We start from the raw sequence: 19,857 nt of genomic DNA, 5'->3' as shown, positions 1-19,857 counted from the left end.
CTGCTGCATTGCTCTTGCTCCTGTCTTCTCCTTGTTTTTCCCATGTTTTTTGAGTGCCTTCTTCCTTTTTCCTTGTCGTTGCTGCTTTCTCCGTGCTATTCCCCAGTTTTTTTGTGTGCCTTCTCATTGCTTTCCCTCATTTTTAGTGCTTTCTCCTTGCTTTTTCCCTTTTTTTTTGTGTGCCTTCTCCTTGCTTTTTCCCTTGTTTTTTGTGTGCCTTCTCTTTGCTTTTCACCCTGGTTTTGTGTGTATTCTCCTTGCTTCCCCCCATTTTTTGTGTCTTCTCCTTGCCTTACCATTATTTTCACTGCTTTCTCCTTGCTTTTCCCCCCTTTTCTTTAGAGCTTTCTCCTTGAATTTCTCTTATTCTTACTGCTTTCTCCTTGCTTTCTCCCTGGTTTATGTGTCTTCTCATTGCCTTTCCCTCATTTTCACTTCTTTCTCCCCTTTTTTTGTGTGCCTTCTCCTTGCTTTCCCCCATTTTTTTTGTGTGCCTTCTCCTTACTTTTCCCTCATTTTCACTGCTTTTTCCTTGCTTTCGCACTAATTTTTTGTGTGCCTTCTTTCTTTTTCCCCCGTTATTTTCTGTGCTTTCTCCTTGCTTTTTCCGTTTGTGTGCCTTCTCCTTGCCTTTCCCTCAATATCACTGCTTTCTCCTTGCTTTTCCCTCATTTTTTGTGAGCCAGTTTCTTGCTTTTTCCCGTTTTTTGTGTGCCGTCGCTTTGCTTTTCCCTTTACACCCTTCTGCATGCCGCCCATTATTTCTTGCCTCCCGCCTAGCCTCACCCATTGTCTCCCAGCACCCTTCCACCCTCTAAAGACCTACTTAATGGAGGCCGTAACGCAACCCCATTGAGCAGGTCCCAAGGCCCAAGCCTCCCTGTACTGATGCATCACTCTTGCTCCTATCTTCTCCCTGTTTTTTTCCCCCATTTTTTGAGTGCCTTCTTCCTTTTCCTTTGTCCTCACTACTTTCTCCTTACTAGGTCCCAATGCCAACGCCGACACCGCCACGCGAGAAAAAGACCGCCCCCAGAATTACCCTGGGGAATGGGGTCCCTGGGGCCAAAATCAGCCAGGGGAGGATGACTGTGTGGCCCCCCCAAAAAAAAACATTAGAAGGTCCACTCCATTCCTTAGATGTAGTAGAGTCTTAAAATAATACCTGGACAGAACATAAGATTTAAGGAAGTCTAACCTACTCTTTATCAATTACAGTCCACTTCATTCTGGCTTGGCAGCATTCAAACAGTCCATTTCTAGACTGATAGTTTCTTTTATAACCCTTTGCTACAAGCTAGCCAACATACAATTTCCTCGCAAACCTAGAGGTCAAGAAATGTTTCAGTGTCAGACATGAAGTCTATCTATACATTCACTAGGCGTCACCATATAGATGAAGATACTGGGGCTGATATGTTCGTTGACCAAGAAGCTCTGAAGAATCTTTTTAAGTAAGGTTCTGATTGCAGGTATTTTTTCTGGATTGTTTTGCTGTTGAATCTTGAAGCTTGCTGTACTACTGGGATAAGCTTGCTATTCTGTTCTGAGCATATGACTGTCAGAGAGGATCCTATGATGCATAGAGAAATGCTACTTGAAGTCATAAACAACTATCATTTGGAATAATGGTAGTGCACTGCCACCAGTAATATAGAATGGCCGCATTTCACGCATGCCGATATTGTTGTATTGCTCAGTCTGTGGAGGAATAAGAGATGCTTATTTTGGAGGTACCTATGGCTTAAAGAGCAACGATTAAATTCATCAAATTTGAGGCCAATTGTTTAGCCCTGAAGAAGTCCTATCTGAAAGGACGAAAAGCGTTGGCTGTTGCTGTTGTGAATTCATGTATTATTGGATAAGAGAGAGGAAAGAGAAAAAAGGAATAAAAAGAAGATTTGCACAATTTCAAATCAAAGAATTGGACATTCTGTATTACTGGTGGCGGTGCACTGCCATTGTTATAAATTGTAATTTCCCTTTAGTTTTAAAGGAGTACACCTTGGCAGCAGGTGTTGGTTTGAGTGCACACAAGAAGGACAGATAAATATAATTTTCTTCTATACTTTAGCGACTCTTGGTCGGGTGTGTTGATTTGTAGCCTGCTGCTTTCTTCTTGATGAATCATAAACAACTATCCCACATCCGCATTCTCTCCATTCTCAACAGCAAATTCTGACGCAGCTGATGCAGTTAAATTGAAAATCTTCCTAAAAAGAATTTAACTTGTGAGTCAGCTGCCAATACAGACCATCCTAGTAGAGGGAATCTGTTGGCTCCTTAAAGGAAGGGTGCATGTTTTCCACTTCTGTGTAATTCAGCCTAGCAGGCTATTGTTTCCATCATGTTTGTTTCTCCCACACATCGACTAGAGTTTTTTTGATTGACTGCAGTAAATGTTAATTATCATGATGCAAGGGTATTTTGTGTATTATTCACATATTGTTTTGTTGATGAATAACAAAAGTAAAAACAACTGTGGCCTGTACAGGCTATGGAGGTTAGTCCTGCATTTGGAAAATGAGAGCTTTCACCTCCAAAGTAATGTATATGACCATATTTTTAGAAACTTAACGCCTGATTCATGAAGGTAGACTTACACTTTTGTGTAAGTTTACAATTGTTTGCTATTCACAAAGCGATTTACGAGTAGTATTTTTACGAGTGCGGAGTCTCCGCACACAAAAAGGCCTAGCATTTTATGTGTGGAGACTCTGCACTTGTAAAGATACTACTCTTAAATCCCTCTAAATAGCAAAGAACCGTAAACTTACACAAAAGTGTACATTAACCTTTGTGAATCAGGCCCAAAGTGTTCTGGGGACCCCACAGAACTAGGGTTACACTTTCTTTCTCCAGTATTGAATCTTTCATAGATTCACATGCTTGAATCATTCCCCGTTGTTGAGTCCCTCTGTACCATAAAAAGCAATGTGCAATATATTAACAGGCCTAAAAGGAATGTAGAATTCCATTTTACAACCTATCCATATTCTTTGTTAAGAAAAGAACCAAAGTTATGCATTGACCAATCAGGCGACAGCACCCTCCAGAACCCTCACCACAGAGGCTCCAGTTCCTCTGATTTTCTACTGCACGTCAGGTAATAGGAGTCTCCCTGAGAATACTGGATACTTGTCAGGTCAGCTTTAAGATTTATTCTTATTACAACTTGGAACACTCTGACCATGTCATGTCAGGATCTAAAAAAAAAGGGCTTTTTAAGCCATCTAACACCTGTGACAAAAAGTGACTTTATTCAGAAAACCCTCACAGAGAGTGTATTTATTGTCTACATCCACATCATAAAGTTGTGGACTGCAAAATCTGTAGAACTTTCTCACACAAAAACTCTTAAAGACAGAGAAGGAAGACTCCTCTTGTGGCTACAAAAACGTAAATCTAAGGAGGCATTCTCTGATGAAGAGAGTGATGACTCTCCAAAGACTGAAAACTCCCACAAGAAAGGAAGATCGTTGGAAGTGGAGCCTTCAGAGCCCCACAAAAAAACACCTAATCTCATGGAAAAGAGATGGTGCCACAGAAGAAATCCTCCTCAAAAGTCTTTTCTGAGCCTTCGACACCGGCTAGCACAGAAAGTTTTGTTAAGAAAATTTCAAAATCGCTTCCTTCTACCACAAAAATGGTTTTGGAGAACAAAATCAAAGATTTCAAAAATCTCACAGTCGACGACGATCTCGTTGACGATATCATTGACGACATCTACCACGATGACTCCAACTTTCTCAACGGCAGCATCGCCTTTGATAATGTCCTCGTCTCCATTATCGTCGACTGTATTCCTGCAGCATCACAGCGAAGCGTACGTCGTCCAAGGAATCTAAGGAGGTACCGTCGATGAGCCCACCAACGAGACCTATAGATACGGGGATATCCTTACCATCGACAATTCCACTGTCGACGAAGGGTCTCAGAAAGGCATCTTCGTCGGCCATGCTACCATCGACGACATTATCGTCGACGAGACCACCGTTGGCGACACCAGTGTCGATGACACCATCGTCTACAAGACCATCATTGACAAGACCAGCGTCGATGCGGCCACCGTCGACAATATCATTGTCGGTCAAACCATCGTCGATGACACTATTGCCTACATCTCAACAACCTTTGATACCTGTTCCTGGCCTGTCTCCTACAGACCAGCTGCTGCTTCCAAAGCACACTTCACTGAGTAAAGTTACACCATTTCCACCTCATCATCTCTTAGACGACGAATCAGAGGAGGAGGGACTTTTTGGAGTAGCACATAGCCCCTCCGAGTTGCACGTTAAGTACCAGGATGACGATCAAGATGATGACCAATATTACCACTCCAGCGTTTACACATCAGAAAACATGAAGCACAGCTACCAGCCCAGTCCTTCACATAATATTCAGGGTCATACAATCCAAATGCCGCAAGATTTGATTTTTAACTTGCAAGCAGTGCTGCACGACTACTATAAACGCTTTCCCGAACTTGCTCAATCGGTACCTCCATCACAGCCCCAAACACCAGCAAGGTCCCCTCACCACATTCCGCCTTCTCATGCTACTTCGCTATCCTTTTCAGGGGTTCCGCTGTCTACACTACCTTTAGCGGATCCACCGTCAGATGACCAGCATATATCGCAAGATGAACAGAAGGAAGAAGGAGAACTAAGAGACCAGGCCTCCACATCTTCAGAGTGGGACAATTATTTCATACAACCACCATCACCATCACAGCCGCCTCTGGTGGACTCCCCACCAGACGACATTGGTGGTTTTCATAGTATAATGGAGCGTGCAGCAACAAGGTTTCAATCACATCTTACTTCTAAGCAGACAGACTGTTTCCTATATGATTTTTAAGGAACCCAGAGAGAAATTGGTGAAAGCAATACCCATAATAGATTTCATCTGGCAGGGGGGAGTTCGTACTATGAAGAATCCAGCCACCATTTCAGCAGTTATGCCAAGACTGTATAAAAAATATAAATTACCAAACAATGCACTAGTTTGTTTGATCGGACATCCGAGGCCAGACTCTGTTATAAGTCAAGCTGCGCAGAGGCGTTCCAAGAACCTATCAGCACCCATCACAACACCTCCTGATGGAGATGGGCGTTGTCGTTGTTTCTGTTGGGAAAAGATTCTAGAGTATGGCAGAGCTTACAGTTTGTGCAGCAAATTATCTTGCGATTCTAGCGAGGTTTGACAGACAAATGTGGTAGGTTGAAATTTATAGATCTTCTTCCAGACCATTGGAGAGACGAAGCAAAAAAGATTCTCCTAGGCCAGAAAGCTTCAGCAAAAATATTAGATTGTGCACTTGACATCTCCGCAAATGGGTTTCGACAGCTAGCAGGAGCAGCTGTACTCAGAAGACAGGCCTGGCTAAAGGCCATGTCCTTTAGGCCTGAGGTGCAGAGTAAGATTTTGGACATGCCTTATGATGGCGAATCCTTATTTGGGACGCATATAGATGACACCTTACAGGCTATCAAGACTGATACCGACACAGCCAGATCTCTGGGTATGTTACAAACTAAACGACCACCTTTTAGAAGAGCCAGAGGTCAGGGTACCTTCTCCTTTGGGAAGGGCCTCAGACCAATAGGCAACGATATTAACCCTACCAAGGACAGTTTCATCCTCAATACTCTCAGCAGCATAGACAACCACCTGCTGCAGCCTACAAGCAACCAGCTCGGGGGAGACACCCCACCAGAGGTCGAGACTCTTCCAGGAAGCAATGACCTAACACCAGCGCAGGCTACCCCACAGACTAAATTATCACATACATTAGGAGGTCGAATCTCCCAATTTTTAGTCCAATGGGCAACTATAACAACGGACAGATGGGTCCTAGATGTCATATCTCGGGGGCACACCCTCGAATTTATCAACAAGCTGCAAAAACACCCGCCCACGGATTCACCCCCTCCACGTCTAAAACAACTATTAAAAAAAATCTCCCTTGTGTTATCAAATGGAGCAATAGAAAGAGTACCGTATGTTCGGAAGGGACTTGGGTATTACTCCAGTTTCTTTCTAATAAAGAAGGGAGCAGGAGACTGGCATCCAATATTGGACCTGTGCCAGCTAAATAAATATCTGAAAAAACTAACTTTTCGGATGCTTACTTCACAGGACATTTTGCACCTCCTAGCTCGTGCAGACTATATGACATCTATCGACCTCAAAGATGCATATTTCCATATACCCATTCTTCCAAATCATTGAAAATATTTAAGATTCCAGGTAGCCGGCACTCACTTTCAATTCAAAGTGCTCCCCTTTGGTTTAAAATCAGCCCCTCGCGTATTTACAAAGATGCTAGTCCCAGTGGCGGCACATCTCAGGCAAAAAGGAGTTCAGGTATTCCCATACTTAGACGACTGGCTGACCAAAACCCCATCACCACAGTCAAACACAGAGCACACGAACATATGCCTCAAATTGATCAACACGTTGGGTCTCACTACAAACCTTCAGAAATCTTCCCTCATTCCGAAAACGGAGATAACCTTTCTGGGAGCAGTTGTCAATACCAGCACAGACAAGGCAACACTCTTGTTCGACAGACCGATAAAGATGCAGCAATTTGCCCACAAACTAATCAAAAGACAGTCCGTTTCAGTTCGGACATAAAAATCGTTCCTAGCAATTCTTCCATCCCTCTGATTCCGAACTGCAGACTTCACATGAGACCGTTGCAAGATGAGTTAGACAAGCAGTGGAAACAATCTCAGGGCTCCTTAGACGACATCATACAAATACCAACAGACATGAAGCCCTCCATACATTGGTGGGCACAGAGGAAAAACTTGCAAGAAGGTCTAACTTATCTGTCCCCAATAACGGAATACGTAATAACAATAGATGCATCCCTACAGGGTTGGGGTGCGCACTTACAGGACCTTTCCATCAGCGGAAAATGGGACAGTCCCAACAAGAAAAAGTACATCAATTACCTCGAGTTCAAAGCCATAACTCTAGTGCTACGTTTGTTCCTTCCCAGAATTTCAAACTCCTCCTTGCTCATCAGAACAGACAGCACTATGTGCATGTACTACTTAAAAAAACAGGGGGAAACAAGATCACAGGCATTGTCACATCGGGCACAAGAGATTTGGCAGTGGGCAATTCGCAACAAGATATCTCTCAGAGCGGAACATCTACCAGGATCATCAAATGTGATAGCGGACACACTGAGCAGATTGTCCTCAACCTGCCACGAATGGGAACTCGACCATCGGTTACTGCAGAACATATTCAGCCAATGAGGTATGCCGAAATTAGACCACTTCGCCACTAGGAACAACCGCAAATGCCAGTACTACGCAAGTTGGCGTCACCAAAAAGATTTGTGGGGAGGTGCATTTTGCGATCAGATAGTCGAAGATGTTTGCCTACGCTTTTCCCCCAGTTCCTCTAATCCTGCGAGTAATTTGCAAACTCAAGAGGGAACCATGCAGGATCATTCTCATAGACCTCAACTGGCCCAGACAGTTCTGGCACACGGAGCTTCTCCTCCTATCGGAGTGTCCATACATACAGCTAAGGCCCAGTCATACATTACTAACAATGCACAATGGCCAGATCCAGCATCCCAATCCGGGGCATCTATATTTGACAGCTTGGCTCCTGAATACCATGAGTTTCGAAACCTAGACTTCTCATCTGATTGTCAAGAAATTCTGGCTAAAGCAAGGGCAGATTCCACAAATAAATCATATAAATTAAAATGGAAGCGTTTTTGCTATTGGTTCCAGCAAAATAGCTTGAATCTGCTTTCTTCAAATCCGGAACAGATTTTACCGTACCTTTTACAACTAGCAAGGTCTGGACTCTCGCACTCATCCCTAAGAGTTCATCTAGCAGCAATATCCCGATTTAGAAGAGAGGATAGAACACCATCTCTCTGGTCCTCAAGGATTATTAGGCAATTTCTGAAAGGGCTTTTTAGAGTTTTTCCCCCAGTAAAGACACCACCACCTAAGTGGCATTGTAACCTGGTCTTGACCCAGCTCACGAAAGCACCTTTTGAGCCTTTACCTAAAGCGGAACTAAGATACGTTACAGGGAAAACTGCACTATTACTAGCTCTTACATCGGCCAGAAGACTAAGGCCCTCATTATGAACACTGCGGTTAACACCGCCGTGTTCATGCTGGCGGTCTTTCTATAGACCGCCAGTTTCCGCCCGCCGGCCCAGCAGAATGCCTGGCCGGGACATTGCCGGCGGCTCCACATGGAGCTGCCGTCAATGCCTCTGTGCGGTGGGTGCAGCTGCACCCGTTGAGCAGATCACTGCTCGTAAATCGGGCAGTGACCTGCGCGATGGGGCACTGCACAGGGGCCCCTGCACTGCCCATGCACTTGCCCCGGAGCACCCCTTCTGCCAACCTTTCCTTGGCGGGGAAACCCACCAGAGAAAGGCTGGAGGAAATGGGATCATTATCTGAGGGGCAGCAGCGCTGCCCTGTCGGATAATGATGCTGTCCGTCGGAGGCAGCCTGGCGGTGGGTGGGGGCCGCCTATGGCGGCCCTCTTGCTGTTCATTATATGGCGGTTCAGCCCACCATGCCGGTGGCGGGCTTTTCAGCCGCCGCCGGCATGGAGGGCTGAACCGCCGGGGTTCGTAATGACCCCCAAAGTGAGATACAAGCTATTACTATAAAGGAACCCTTCATGCAATTAAAAAACGACATTATTCTCCTTAGAACAAATCCTAAATTCATACCTAAAATCCCATCGGATTTTCATTTAAACGAACCCATTATTCTAAGCACATTTTTTCCAAACCGCCAGTCGCCTGCCGAACAGGCAGTTCATACCTTAGATGTTAGAAGGTGTTTACGATTCTATTTGCATAGAACACTGCAATTTCGTAATTCAACCCAGTTATTTGTCACTTACGGGAACTTTAGAAAATGCTTTCCAGCAACCAAAGCCACTATAGGAAGATGGATCGCAGAGACCATTCCATTATGCCATACTAAAGGAGGAAAACCATTAGCGGATAGAGTAAGACCTCACTCTGAGAGCTGTATCCACATCAACAGCTCTATTTGCGGATGTGTTGATACAACAGATCTACAGAGCAGCAAAATGGTCTAACAGACACACCTTCACACAGCACTACTGCCTGGAAGAAGCTGACAAATCTGATGCAGTGGTGGGGCAAGCAGTTTTACGCCATCTATTCCAATAAGGTGAGCCATCCTATAAATTATTTACCTGCCTTCCACTTCTAATATGTAAGCATGAATTTGGTATTGTAACTGCTAACTACTCTGATTCAAGCATGAGAATTTATGAAAGATTCAATACTGGAGAAGAACATAAGTTACTTACCTGTAACTGTATTTCTCCAGTATTGTAATCTTTAATAGATTCACATGCGACCCACCCTCCCTCCCCATAGAGGTGTCCCCTTATTGTGTTTACAGTATACTGCGCCTTGTGCGTGAAAATCTGAGGAACTGGAGCCTCTGTGGTGAGAGTTCTAGAGGGTGCTGTCGCCTGATTGGTCACTGCATAACGTTGGTTCTTTTCTTAACAAAGATAATGGATAAGCTGTCAAATTGAATTCTACATTCCTTTTAAGCCTGTTAATATATTGTACACTGCTTATTATGGTACCCGGGACTCCCATCTCGACAACGGGGAATGATTCAAGCATGTAAATCTATGAAATATTCCAATACCGGATAACTACAGTTACAGGTAAGTAATTTATTTTCTTCTCCAGCATTGGATCTTTCATAGATTCACATGCTTGAATCCTTCCCTGTCTTCCTACTGGGAATTCCCAGTAGCATTTCAAACAGCAGTACACAAATAGGCATTCATTTACATTGACACTCAATGATACTTTACTCATCTTATCGAGATCATTCTAAATGATGCAAACTCCAGCCAATCAGAACCAACCTCACCCATCTGTTCCCTTCACTGATGCATCCACCGGTCAGATTTTCAGCTGCACGTTCAGGTGTGAGGAACCCTCTTTGACAGCTCTGTGGAGAGAAGAGAAAGTAGAGTAATTAAAACATTTTCAGATTATGGCTGAAGCAAGTTTTTAAAAGCCTTTGTTTAAGGCCTGTAAATGACGTGGAAAGAAGAAGATTTATGTGAAGGACCCACATGCTAAGTGCTTATCCTGCTTCCACCCTAAGCACAAGCCATCAGGTTGCAGTATTTGCAGGAATATTTTGACAAAGGCTTTAAAAGATTGAGAGGCATTTGGTTCTTGCCATCTTGGAGAAGGAAATGGAGAAAAGTAATACATCAAAAAAAGCAGGATAAAAGGCCCTCTACTCTTAAGAATCAGACATTAGGTCAAAAGCACTCTGGTGAGATACACAAGAAGCACAAGGTGAAAAGTGGAGATCCTGCAAGAGAGGAGGTACCATTTAAAAAATCTAAGACAGCCTCAGTGTCAGATACTAAAGCATCAAGGAAGAAAGGTGACGAGAACACGTAGACGAGAAAAAAGTAATTGATTATGGGATAGGTTCAGAGGTTGCCAAGAGGTAGGAGAGATTGGAACCCGACAAGAATAAGACTGTCACCGTTGATGGCATCATCGAGTTATAAGGCAAAATTACTGATAAAGGGGACAAAGGTAGGTTCGCCATCCTTAAAAGATATGTCAACAAAGGTGTTACCATTGACAAACAAAACAAGCATTTGCAATGCAACGGGTCTCGCATTTGCTCGAGTTGGAGCTATTAGCTTGTAAACTCCTAACCAGACTTTTCTTGCCACATAAATTGAAAGAAAAAAAACGAGCACGATCGCGCTATGTAAAACCCAGCACGATCGCGCTGTGTGGAAAATAAAAAGACAAAGTAGTGCAGAAACCAGGCTGAAAACATGGAGCCTCGTATGTTTTCAGTAGTTTACCGGTGCTGTGTAAGTGGGCTAAACACCAGAAAAGGCATGACATGTGCTTGCCTTTCACTAATAAAAGCAAGCATATTCTAAAAGGCAAGACCACAAACCAATAAAAGTGACATACGTGACATGGGTGTGGTTAAAAGCCCAAAGAGAGACTACAACAGGGACGGAGCGCTTGTGCGCTCGACCCTAAAAATCATTGGAGAGAGAGAGATATCGGCGACAGTTGAAATTCTATCAACAAAGGAAGTGCCATCGAACAAGGAAGTGCCATCGACGAAGGCAGTGCCGTCAACAAGGATTTATTGTAAACAAGGAATTTGCTAGAGGCTAGCGGCAAAAGTTGATGATTGAAAAGAAGCAAACACCCACTACATCGAAGGGTTGACTGAAGGAAATGAAATATGGGAAAGTGGAAACTATTTTGGAATCAATGTTGGTGTTGCCAATTCCATTACGACCAATCCAGTGTTTATTATAAGATATTTCGCCTGAGGAGCAACATCAATTGATACATGATCAAGAAGGCACTGAACAAGACCTAGATCATATGGAAGCATTCTTTAGTGAAAGAGATAGTTCTGAGGAAGAGGAAAGGAAGACTCATCCGGGAGAGTTGAACATCCAGTCCATTGATGATGTAGATGGTGAGGTGGAGTTTGGGGAGCATTTACGATCCCCAGACTTATCAAAGGCCAAAAGAAGGGATCAGTGGATTCACCCTTCAGAAAAACTGGTTCAGGTACCAATGCAGATCCTGACATTGTTACAAGATAAGATTGCAGATATTTATAAGAGACTTCCACTTCAGTCAGCATAGAATGGGCAGGAGTTGAAGTTAAAAAAGACTCCTCTGGCACCAATTCTGCAACCACTACCTGCACAAACCCGGGAAAGTCAATGGAAGCAAACATTATTGGAGAATGTAAATCCAGAGCAAGTGGCTGCAGATGAAGGCGAGAAAGATGATGGAGCAGAGTCTCCATTTAGTGGCAATAATGATGCTGATACTGATGATGATGATGATAATTGCACAAGAAGTCAACCAGGGCCTGCAGCAGAGGATTTTAAATAAATCATTTTATTGTGCAGAAGGATTGCAGTCTGGAACCGACACAAAAGAGTTTGCCACCAGATGATATTGGGACGTGCCATTCTCTAATAGAGAAAGCTTCAGAAAGCTTCAGTCATCCAGTCCCTGTTTCAGAAAAACATTGTTTTGTATTTGATTTGAGGAAAAAACACACAGGAGCACACAATGTATTCCTATCCTAGAACCTCTGTGTGAGTAAGGTGTAGCGATGATCCAAAATCTACCAAGTACATCAATAAATCTGTCAGGAATTGAAAAGAAATACAAGGCCACAGATGATGCAGTGGGATGTATTTTGAACCAGATGTGTACTGGCTTCATAGTATCAGCAGCAGCACAGGGGAGATCAAGGAATCCTTCATCCTCTTGTACAGCTCCCACAGACAAGGAAGGCAGAAAATGGTACTCTACGGGGAAGAGAGTAACTGTGTTGGCAGCTGATGCAATTAAGATTGTGAATTCATTTGCTATTGTAGCGTGATATGACAGACAGTTGTGGAGTGACATGATGCTGTTCCTTGAAAAATTCCTAGAGAAGAATAAAGAGAAAGCAAAGGCAATATTGAGAAATGGAGAACAAGTGACTGCTTCATTGATAGATGAAGCCATGGGTGCTTCAACTTTCACATTTAGGCAGGTTGGGAATGTGACTGTCATGCAGAGATTTGGCTGGTAGAAGAGCACATCTTTTAGACTGGAAGTCCAGACACAAGGGATGGACATGCCATTTAATGGAAGAATGCAGTTTATTTTGAGAAGTTGGCAGCACAGAGCACAGACGGGTGCATATTGGACATTGTAGGACTGAATTTTTAGAGGAACCACTATCAGTCCCACCAGTAAAGAAGTCACAAATCCATTTAAGAGAGTTAAAGGCAGAGGTAGCAAAATCACTAAAGAAAAGAGCTATTGAAAGGGTACAGTTGTAGGAAGTATACGAGGGATTCTACTCAAGATCATTTCTTATTTTGAAAATTCTGGAGAATGGCATCCAACATTGGATTTAAGGGCAGTAAGCACATTTATAAAGAACCAGAGTTTCACCATGTCATATTACAGTAAATTCTTCCGTTTAAAAGAAAGAGAGATCTTCTAAGTTCAATAGACTTGGAGGATGCATATTTCAAAATACCAATTCACAAGAAACACAGAAAATATCTCTGTTTTAAGGTGACAGGTCAGTACTATCAGTTCAAAGACCTACCTTTGGTCTGAGGTCAGCTTCTCAAGTCTTCACCAGATGTATGACTCCATTAGCAGCATTTATAAGGAGAAAGGGGGGTATGGTGTGCCCATACCTGGGCGATTGGGTTGTAAAAGCAAGCATGTTACAAAAGCACGTTTACGAAGGAAGTGTTCTTATAGTTGGACCTTGTGATAAATACATGGAAATCAAATATGAAGCCAAGCAGGGATTTTGTGTTTTTGCAATCGAGATTGAAAACATCAAAAGGGATGGTGTTCCCTTCACAAGAAAGAGGCAGGAAGCTATTGAAGCAGATGACAGTTTTGACAGGAAAGGAAAAGCTAACCGTAAGAATACTCAAGGCGGAGTTACGGACTATGGGCCAGATGTAGCAAAGGGTTTTTCCCATTCTGTGTCAATGGGAAAATTTGTTCGTACATATGGCCCTATGTTCTCATATACTCTTCTGATTCCTCATTGCCGCCTTCGAATGAGAGTTATTCAGGAGGAGTTGAGCAGTCAGTGGCAGCAGAGAAGTGGAGGGTGAGACGATATAGTCAAAGTAACTCCGAGCATGAAGAAAGCTTTTCGCTTGTAGATGTGGAACAAGAATGTTTTAAAGGGTCTAAGACTGCGGTCAGAGAAGCCACAAATGCATCTGACTATGGATGCTTCCAAGATGGGGATGGAGAGCATGTTTAACAGCATGAATGTAGATGGTGTATGGTCAGGAAGAAAAAGTTGCACATAAATGTATTGGAGCTAAAGGCAGTGGGGCTGGCATTAAAAGCCTTTCAACATTTAGTAAAGAACTGTCAGGTAATGATAAGGCTGGGCAATACGACCACAATGTATTATATACGGAGAAAAGGAAGCATAAGGTTGTTGATCCTTCCAAAAGATGTGCAGAAGATATAGAGATGGTTGATTCCCAGTGGAGACCCATTGATGGCAGAGTACATTCCAGGAGTGGATAACAGAGAGGCTGATCAATTGAGCAGACGTGGATACTCACGAGTGGGAAATAGACTCACCACAATTAGACATATTTAAAAGGTAGGGAAAGCCAGAATGGGATATGTTTGCAACTGTCAGACTTGGCGAACGTTTGTGAGCAGATGGTTTTGCCCAGGAACACAAGGCAATGCATTTTCAACAAATGTGGCTGGGAAGTTTGTTCATGCATTCCCTCCAATTTCGTTAATTGCTTTAATAGTATGCAATAATATGCAAGATGGGGAAAGATGCACACAGATTTTAGTACCGCCTGCATGGTCATGTCAACACTGGTATGCAGACCTTTTGGAGTTGTGTGTAGAATGGCGAGTGAAGTTCAAGCCAGATGCACAGTTTCTTTCAAAGAACAAGGGACAGGTACTTCACCACAATCCACAGTCGCTTCACCTGATGGCATGGCTCACCTGTACTTAGGAGTTGGGCATTTAGCATCCCAGAGGATTGTTGAGAGGTTTTAAAGAAGACAAGAGCCCAATTCACAGTCAAGACGTACAATATGAAATGACAGTGGGTTATGCAGTGGGCACGTGAAAAAGAATTGGATCCAATGAGCATGGAGCTGTATTTTTACCTTATCTGTTACGTTTGGCGGAATCAGGTTTGTCCTTTAGGTCAGTAAAAGTGCATCATTCAGCAATTTCAAGATTTCTCAGGAAACCCAAATAGATGTCTTTGTATGTGTAGAGAGTGATAAAATAATTTATGAAAGGCTTATTTCAAACATTTCCACTAGTACAAAAGGTGGCGCTAGAATGGAAATTAAATACTGTTTTTGTAGCCTTAATGAAGGGGCCATTTGAGCCTATTCATAAAGCAGCACTAAAATATTTGACATGGAAGATTGCACTTTTATTGGCTATAACATCAGCAAGAAGAGTTAGCGAGATGCAAGCTTTATGTTGCAGGGAGCCGTAACTGTTTTTGCAGATGAAAAGGTGACTATGATGACAAATCTGACGTTTATACCGAAAGTGTCAGCTTCGTTTCATCTATACTACTGTGCTATAAAGAGCATGGCTGCCCAAAGGCTTCCCAGCGCTAGCCAAACCACAGTAAAACACCTACGCTACACCACGATCTTTATTGGTTTGTTGTTAATTAGGAAAGTCCCATGCTTGTAACTGCTTACTTAACCTAGTTTCATTATCTACCAGCCTGAGCTTGAAAGGCAGTGAGTTCCGCAGTTTTGGGACTAGATGGGAGAATGGCCGTCCACCCCATTGTTCCCTTCCTAGTCGGGGCACTCTTAAACGTCCATCAGTGGGTGACCTGAGACCTGCTCGGGGTGTATGGTATCAGTAGGGCCCTGAACAGGGAGGGTCCTTTTGTAAGAAGTCCTCTGTGCGCTAACGCCGTGAACTTCACCCATTGCTCAGCAAAGAGCCAATGAAGGGAGACGAAGCCATGCTCAGCCGAGATGTGCTTTGGAACATTGAGCAGCAGTCGAGCCGCTGAGTTTTAAACAGTTTACAGTCTTTGTGTCACGTGTCGTTGGGAACCTAGGAATAGGGAGTTTCTGTAGTCAAGACGAGATAGTACTGGGGACTGGACAACAATTCTTCTGGAAGGGGGGGAGTAGGTCTAGGATTTTTCCAAGAGGTCTGAGAATGCCCGGCTTGTGCTTCCATAGAGAGTTGTCGAGCCACACCCCCAGGCGTTTAATGGCACTGCCGGGCTTAGTGCTTTACCGGGACACTTCGGTGATTCGGATGTCAAATGGGGGATAGGAATATTACCCAGTATTAGAATTCCTGCCTTTCCCCGTTTAGTTTTAGGCAGCAGCTTGCCATTCACTGACTACTTTTTCCAAGACGGGGTCAGCTGATGCTGACGAGCTCCTTTCCCGGCCTGAGACGGCTCATTGTGTGCCGAACTCCGTGTCAGCCAGCGGATGCATGTGTAAGATACAACTTGTGGGCCTGAGGGCAGAGCCCTGTGCAACCCGCACATCGGGGGAATTTGTCCACATAGCAGGAGCTTTCGCGGACCTGCAATGTGCTGTCTTCTAGGAAAGAAGCGAGCCAATTTAGAGCATGATCTTCTAGTCCAGCTTCACTCATTCTTTCAGTAAGTGTTTCATGGTCTAATGTGCTGAATACAGCGCTCGGGTGGAGAAGGATGACAGCGGCGGACCCTCCCTGGTCCAGCAGCATCCTCCGCTCCTCCGTGAGCACTGAGTGCAGTTCAGCACGGTGTTATGGACGGGGCCCTGTGACCACGAAGAGTGCAGTTCAGCACGGTGTTATGGACGGGGCCCTGTGACCACGAAGAGTGCAGTTCAGCACGGTGTTATGGACGGGGCCCTGTGACCACGAAGAGTGCAGTACAGTACCGTGTTATGGACGGAGCCCTGTGACCACGAAGAGTGCAGTTCAGCACGGTGTTATGGACGGGGCCCTGTGACCACGAAGAGTGCAGTTCAGTACCGTGTTATGGACGGAGCCCTGTGACCACGAAGAGTGCAGTTCAGCACGGTGTTATGGACGGGGCCCTGTGACCACGAAGAGTGCAGTTCAGCACCGTGTTATGGACGGGGCCCTGTGACCACGAAGAGTGCAGTTCAGCACGGTGTTATGGACGGGGCCCTGTGACCACGAAGAGTGCAGTTCAGCACCGTGTTATGGACGGAGCCCTGTGACCACGAAGAGTGCAGTTCAGCACGGTGTTATGGACGGGGCCCTGTGACCACGAAGAGTGCAGTTCAGCACGGTGTTATGGACGGGGCCCTGTGACCACGAAGAGTGCAGTTCAGCACCGTGTTATGGACGGAGCCCTGTGACCACGAAGAGTGCAGTTCAGCACGGTGTTATGGACGGGGCCCTGTGACCACGAAGAGTGCAGTTCAGCACCGTGTTATGGACGGAGCCCTGTGACCACGAAGAGTGCAGTTCAGCACGGTGTTATGGACGGGGCCCTGTGACCACGAAGAGTGCAGTTCAGCACCTTGTTATGGACGGAGCCCTGTGACCACGAAGAGTGCAGTTCAGCACCGTGTTATGGACGGGGCCCTGTGACCACGAAGAGTGCAGTTCAGCACCGTGTTATGGACGGGGCCCTGCGACCACGAAGAGTGCAGTTCAGCACCGTGTTATGGACGGGGCCCTGCGACCACGAAGAGTGCAGTTCAGCACCGTGTTATGGACGGGGCCCTGCGACCACGAAGAGTGCAGTTCAGCACCGTGTTATGGACGGGGCCCTGCGACCACGAAGAGTGCAGTTCAGCACCGTGTTATGGACGGGGCCCTGCGACCACGAAGAGTGCAGTTCAGCACCGTGTTATGGACGGGGCCCTGCGACCACGAAGAGTGCAGTTCAGCACGGTGTTATGGACGGGGCCCTGCGACCACGAAGAGTGCAGTTCAGCACGGTGTTATGGACGGGGCCCTGCGACCACTAAGAGTGCAGTTCAGCACGGTGTTATGGACGGGGCCCTGCGACCACTAAGAGTGCAGTTCAGCACGGTGTTATGGACGGGGCCCTGCGACCACGAAGAGTGCAGTTCAGCACGGTGTTATGGACGGGGCCCTGCGACCACGAAGAGTGCAGTTTCAGTACGGTGTTATGGACGGAGCCCTGCGACCACGAAGAGTGCAGTTTCAGTACGGTGTTATGGACGGGGCCCTGTGACCACTAAGAGTGCAGTTCAGTACGGTGTTATGGACGGGGCCCTGTCTGAGTGGGCGAAGGAGGGGGTTCCCACCAGAAATAGGGACAGATTGTGGTGTACATGCTTTTCTGCTATCTCACCCACAGTTGGAAGCCGGGATATAGGCCTGTAATTCCTTGGACATGAGGAATCCAGATTGTTTTTTTTAATAATGGTTTACTACAGCATGTTTCCGCACAGACCACGCAGAGGGGTCTATTCCAGTAGTAAGTTAAAGGTTAAGTTGTAGAGCTGGAAAGCTACATTCTGCTCCTTGAAGGAGTTGGGGGAGGGTGGGGTCGTTTACAGGGGAACCAGATTTCCCTTTACTAATAAGTGTTGAAAGAATTTCGCTGGTAATAAAGTGAGTGCGTCTGATGCCCTCTCCCTGTGGGATGGATTATACTTTGTAGAAATCAGTATATGTCAAAGATTTTTATCTTTAAAAAATATTGCCCGATCGTTGCAATGTGCGACGGTAGATTCTGGGCCATTTCTGTCAATCTTTGATGTAGTAAGGGATTTAACAATTTGGAATAATTCTCCGAGGAAAGAAATTACGTTACCAATTTCTTTGGCAAAGCCTGCAACTGCAGCTGAGAAGTGACTACATTTGTTGGACATTAAAAGATGTCTGAGGTTTGATTTACTTGTAACTAGGGAGATTCGGAACACAAAGATCAATTATTTGTGGCGTGTGGTTTGGGGAGTAAATGAAATGCAGTACCTAACGATTGCAAGATGGATTAGGGCATGTATTGTTATAACTCATGGTGGGTTGAAAAGGCCATGACATAGGGAGTCAGGATTCATTCGACAAGGGCAATGGCTACGACCGCAGCTTTTTTGCAGGAGTATCATTGTTGGACGTTTGTAAAGCTTCAACCTGGAAAATGACACATGCTTTTGTTACGTTAAGCTTTGCTGTGTACACTTGCAAGTAAGCAAGGGGGCTACAACGGGTCAGGCGGTTCTTAGGAGTGTGTTTGCATGAAGTAAGCCTCATTCCCACCTTCCACAGTTTGAATGATGGTACTGATATTTCAGTCTGGGTTCAAGCATTTGTATCTATGAACGGTCCACTGCTGGAGAAGAAAACAAGTTACTTACCTGTAACACCGGTATTCCAGCATTAGTATTTTTCATAGATTCACATGCAGCCTGCCCATCTCCCATTTTTGAAGGCTTCCTTAAAATTATGAGAAAACTAAAATGATAAGAAAGGAACTTGCGGTTCCAAAAAACTGGCGGTTAGAAGCATGAATGAAGGGGACAGCTGGGTATGGTTGGTTCAGATTAGCTCGAGTTTGGGTCATTTATATTGATGTGGGTAGGCTGAGTAAATTATCATTGAGTGTCAATGGAAAATAATACTTATGTGTACTGCAATTTGGAATGTTACCGGGGGTTCCCAGTCTCACCACAGGGAGGGATTCAAGCATGTGAATCTATGAAAGATACTAATGCTGGAGAACCAGAGTTACAGGTAAGTAACTTATTTCCTTCCCTTCTTTCATGTTAGTCTGTACCGATTCACCCCACCCCCCCAAGAAAATACACAGATCCAAACTAGTGTGTGTATGTATGGGTGGCTTTGATAGATGGATGACATACCCTTGTACAGAGTATACTACAGATATTGTCTCTTGGTGCTTATTTCCAAAGCAGATGACTCTATCCTGAATTATGAGAACAACAAGAGTCAGTACTCCTTCTGGAAGCAAACAGTAGTAGATTGTGATTTGAGGAGGGGGTTCAGCTTCTGTGTTCCTTTCACCATACTGTGGCTGATTAGGTGGCTTGGGTGCCACCTTTGCCTGCCACAAAAGCTGTGGAAATAAGGACTATATTTGCAAGTCCGTCTGTCGATCTGGAATAGAAGACTGAGCAGCTTCAGGGTGGCACCCAGACTATAAGAATGGCTTTAATCACAACCCATTTGAAGCCTGTGAGTAGAACTGTCTGTGACGCCACTCTGCCATTCCCTTATGGGACTGCAAGCAAGAGGTCTCACAG

At 44.8% G+C, this 19,857-nt stretch overlaps 1 protein-coding gene across 1 annotated transcript in view; it reads left to right on the top strand.

Moving 5' to 3' along the window:
* The window catches only part of LOC138262299 (adiponectin receptor protein 1-like), a 147,490-nt gene that overhangs the window by 48,618 nt on the left and 79,015 nt on the right, over window positions 1-19,857 (top strand). The gene's annotated exons all lie outside the window — the stretch shown is intronic.

The sequence above is a fragment of the Pleurodeles waltl genome, chromosome 10 (genome assembly GCF_031143425.1).
Source record: "Pleurodeles waltl isolate 20211129_DDA chromosome 10, aPleWal1.hap1.20221129, whole genome shotgun sequence".
Lineage (NCBI taxonomy): Eukaryota > Metazoa > Chordata > Amphibia > Caudata > Salamandridae > Pleurodeles > Pleurodeles waltl.
Note: the sequence above shows the minus strand (reverse complement) of the source record. Positions and strands in the feature narration are given on the sequence as shown.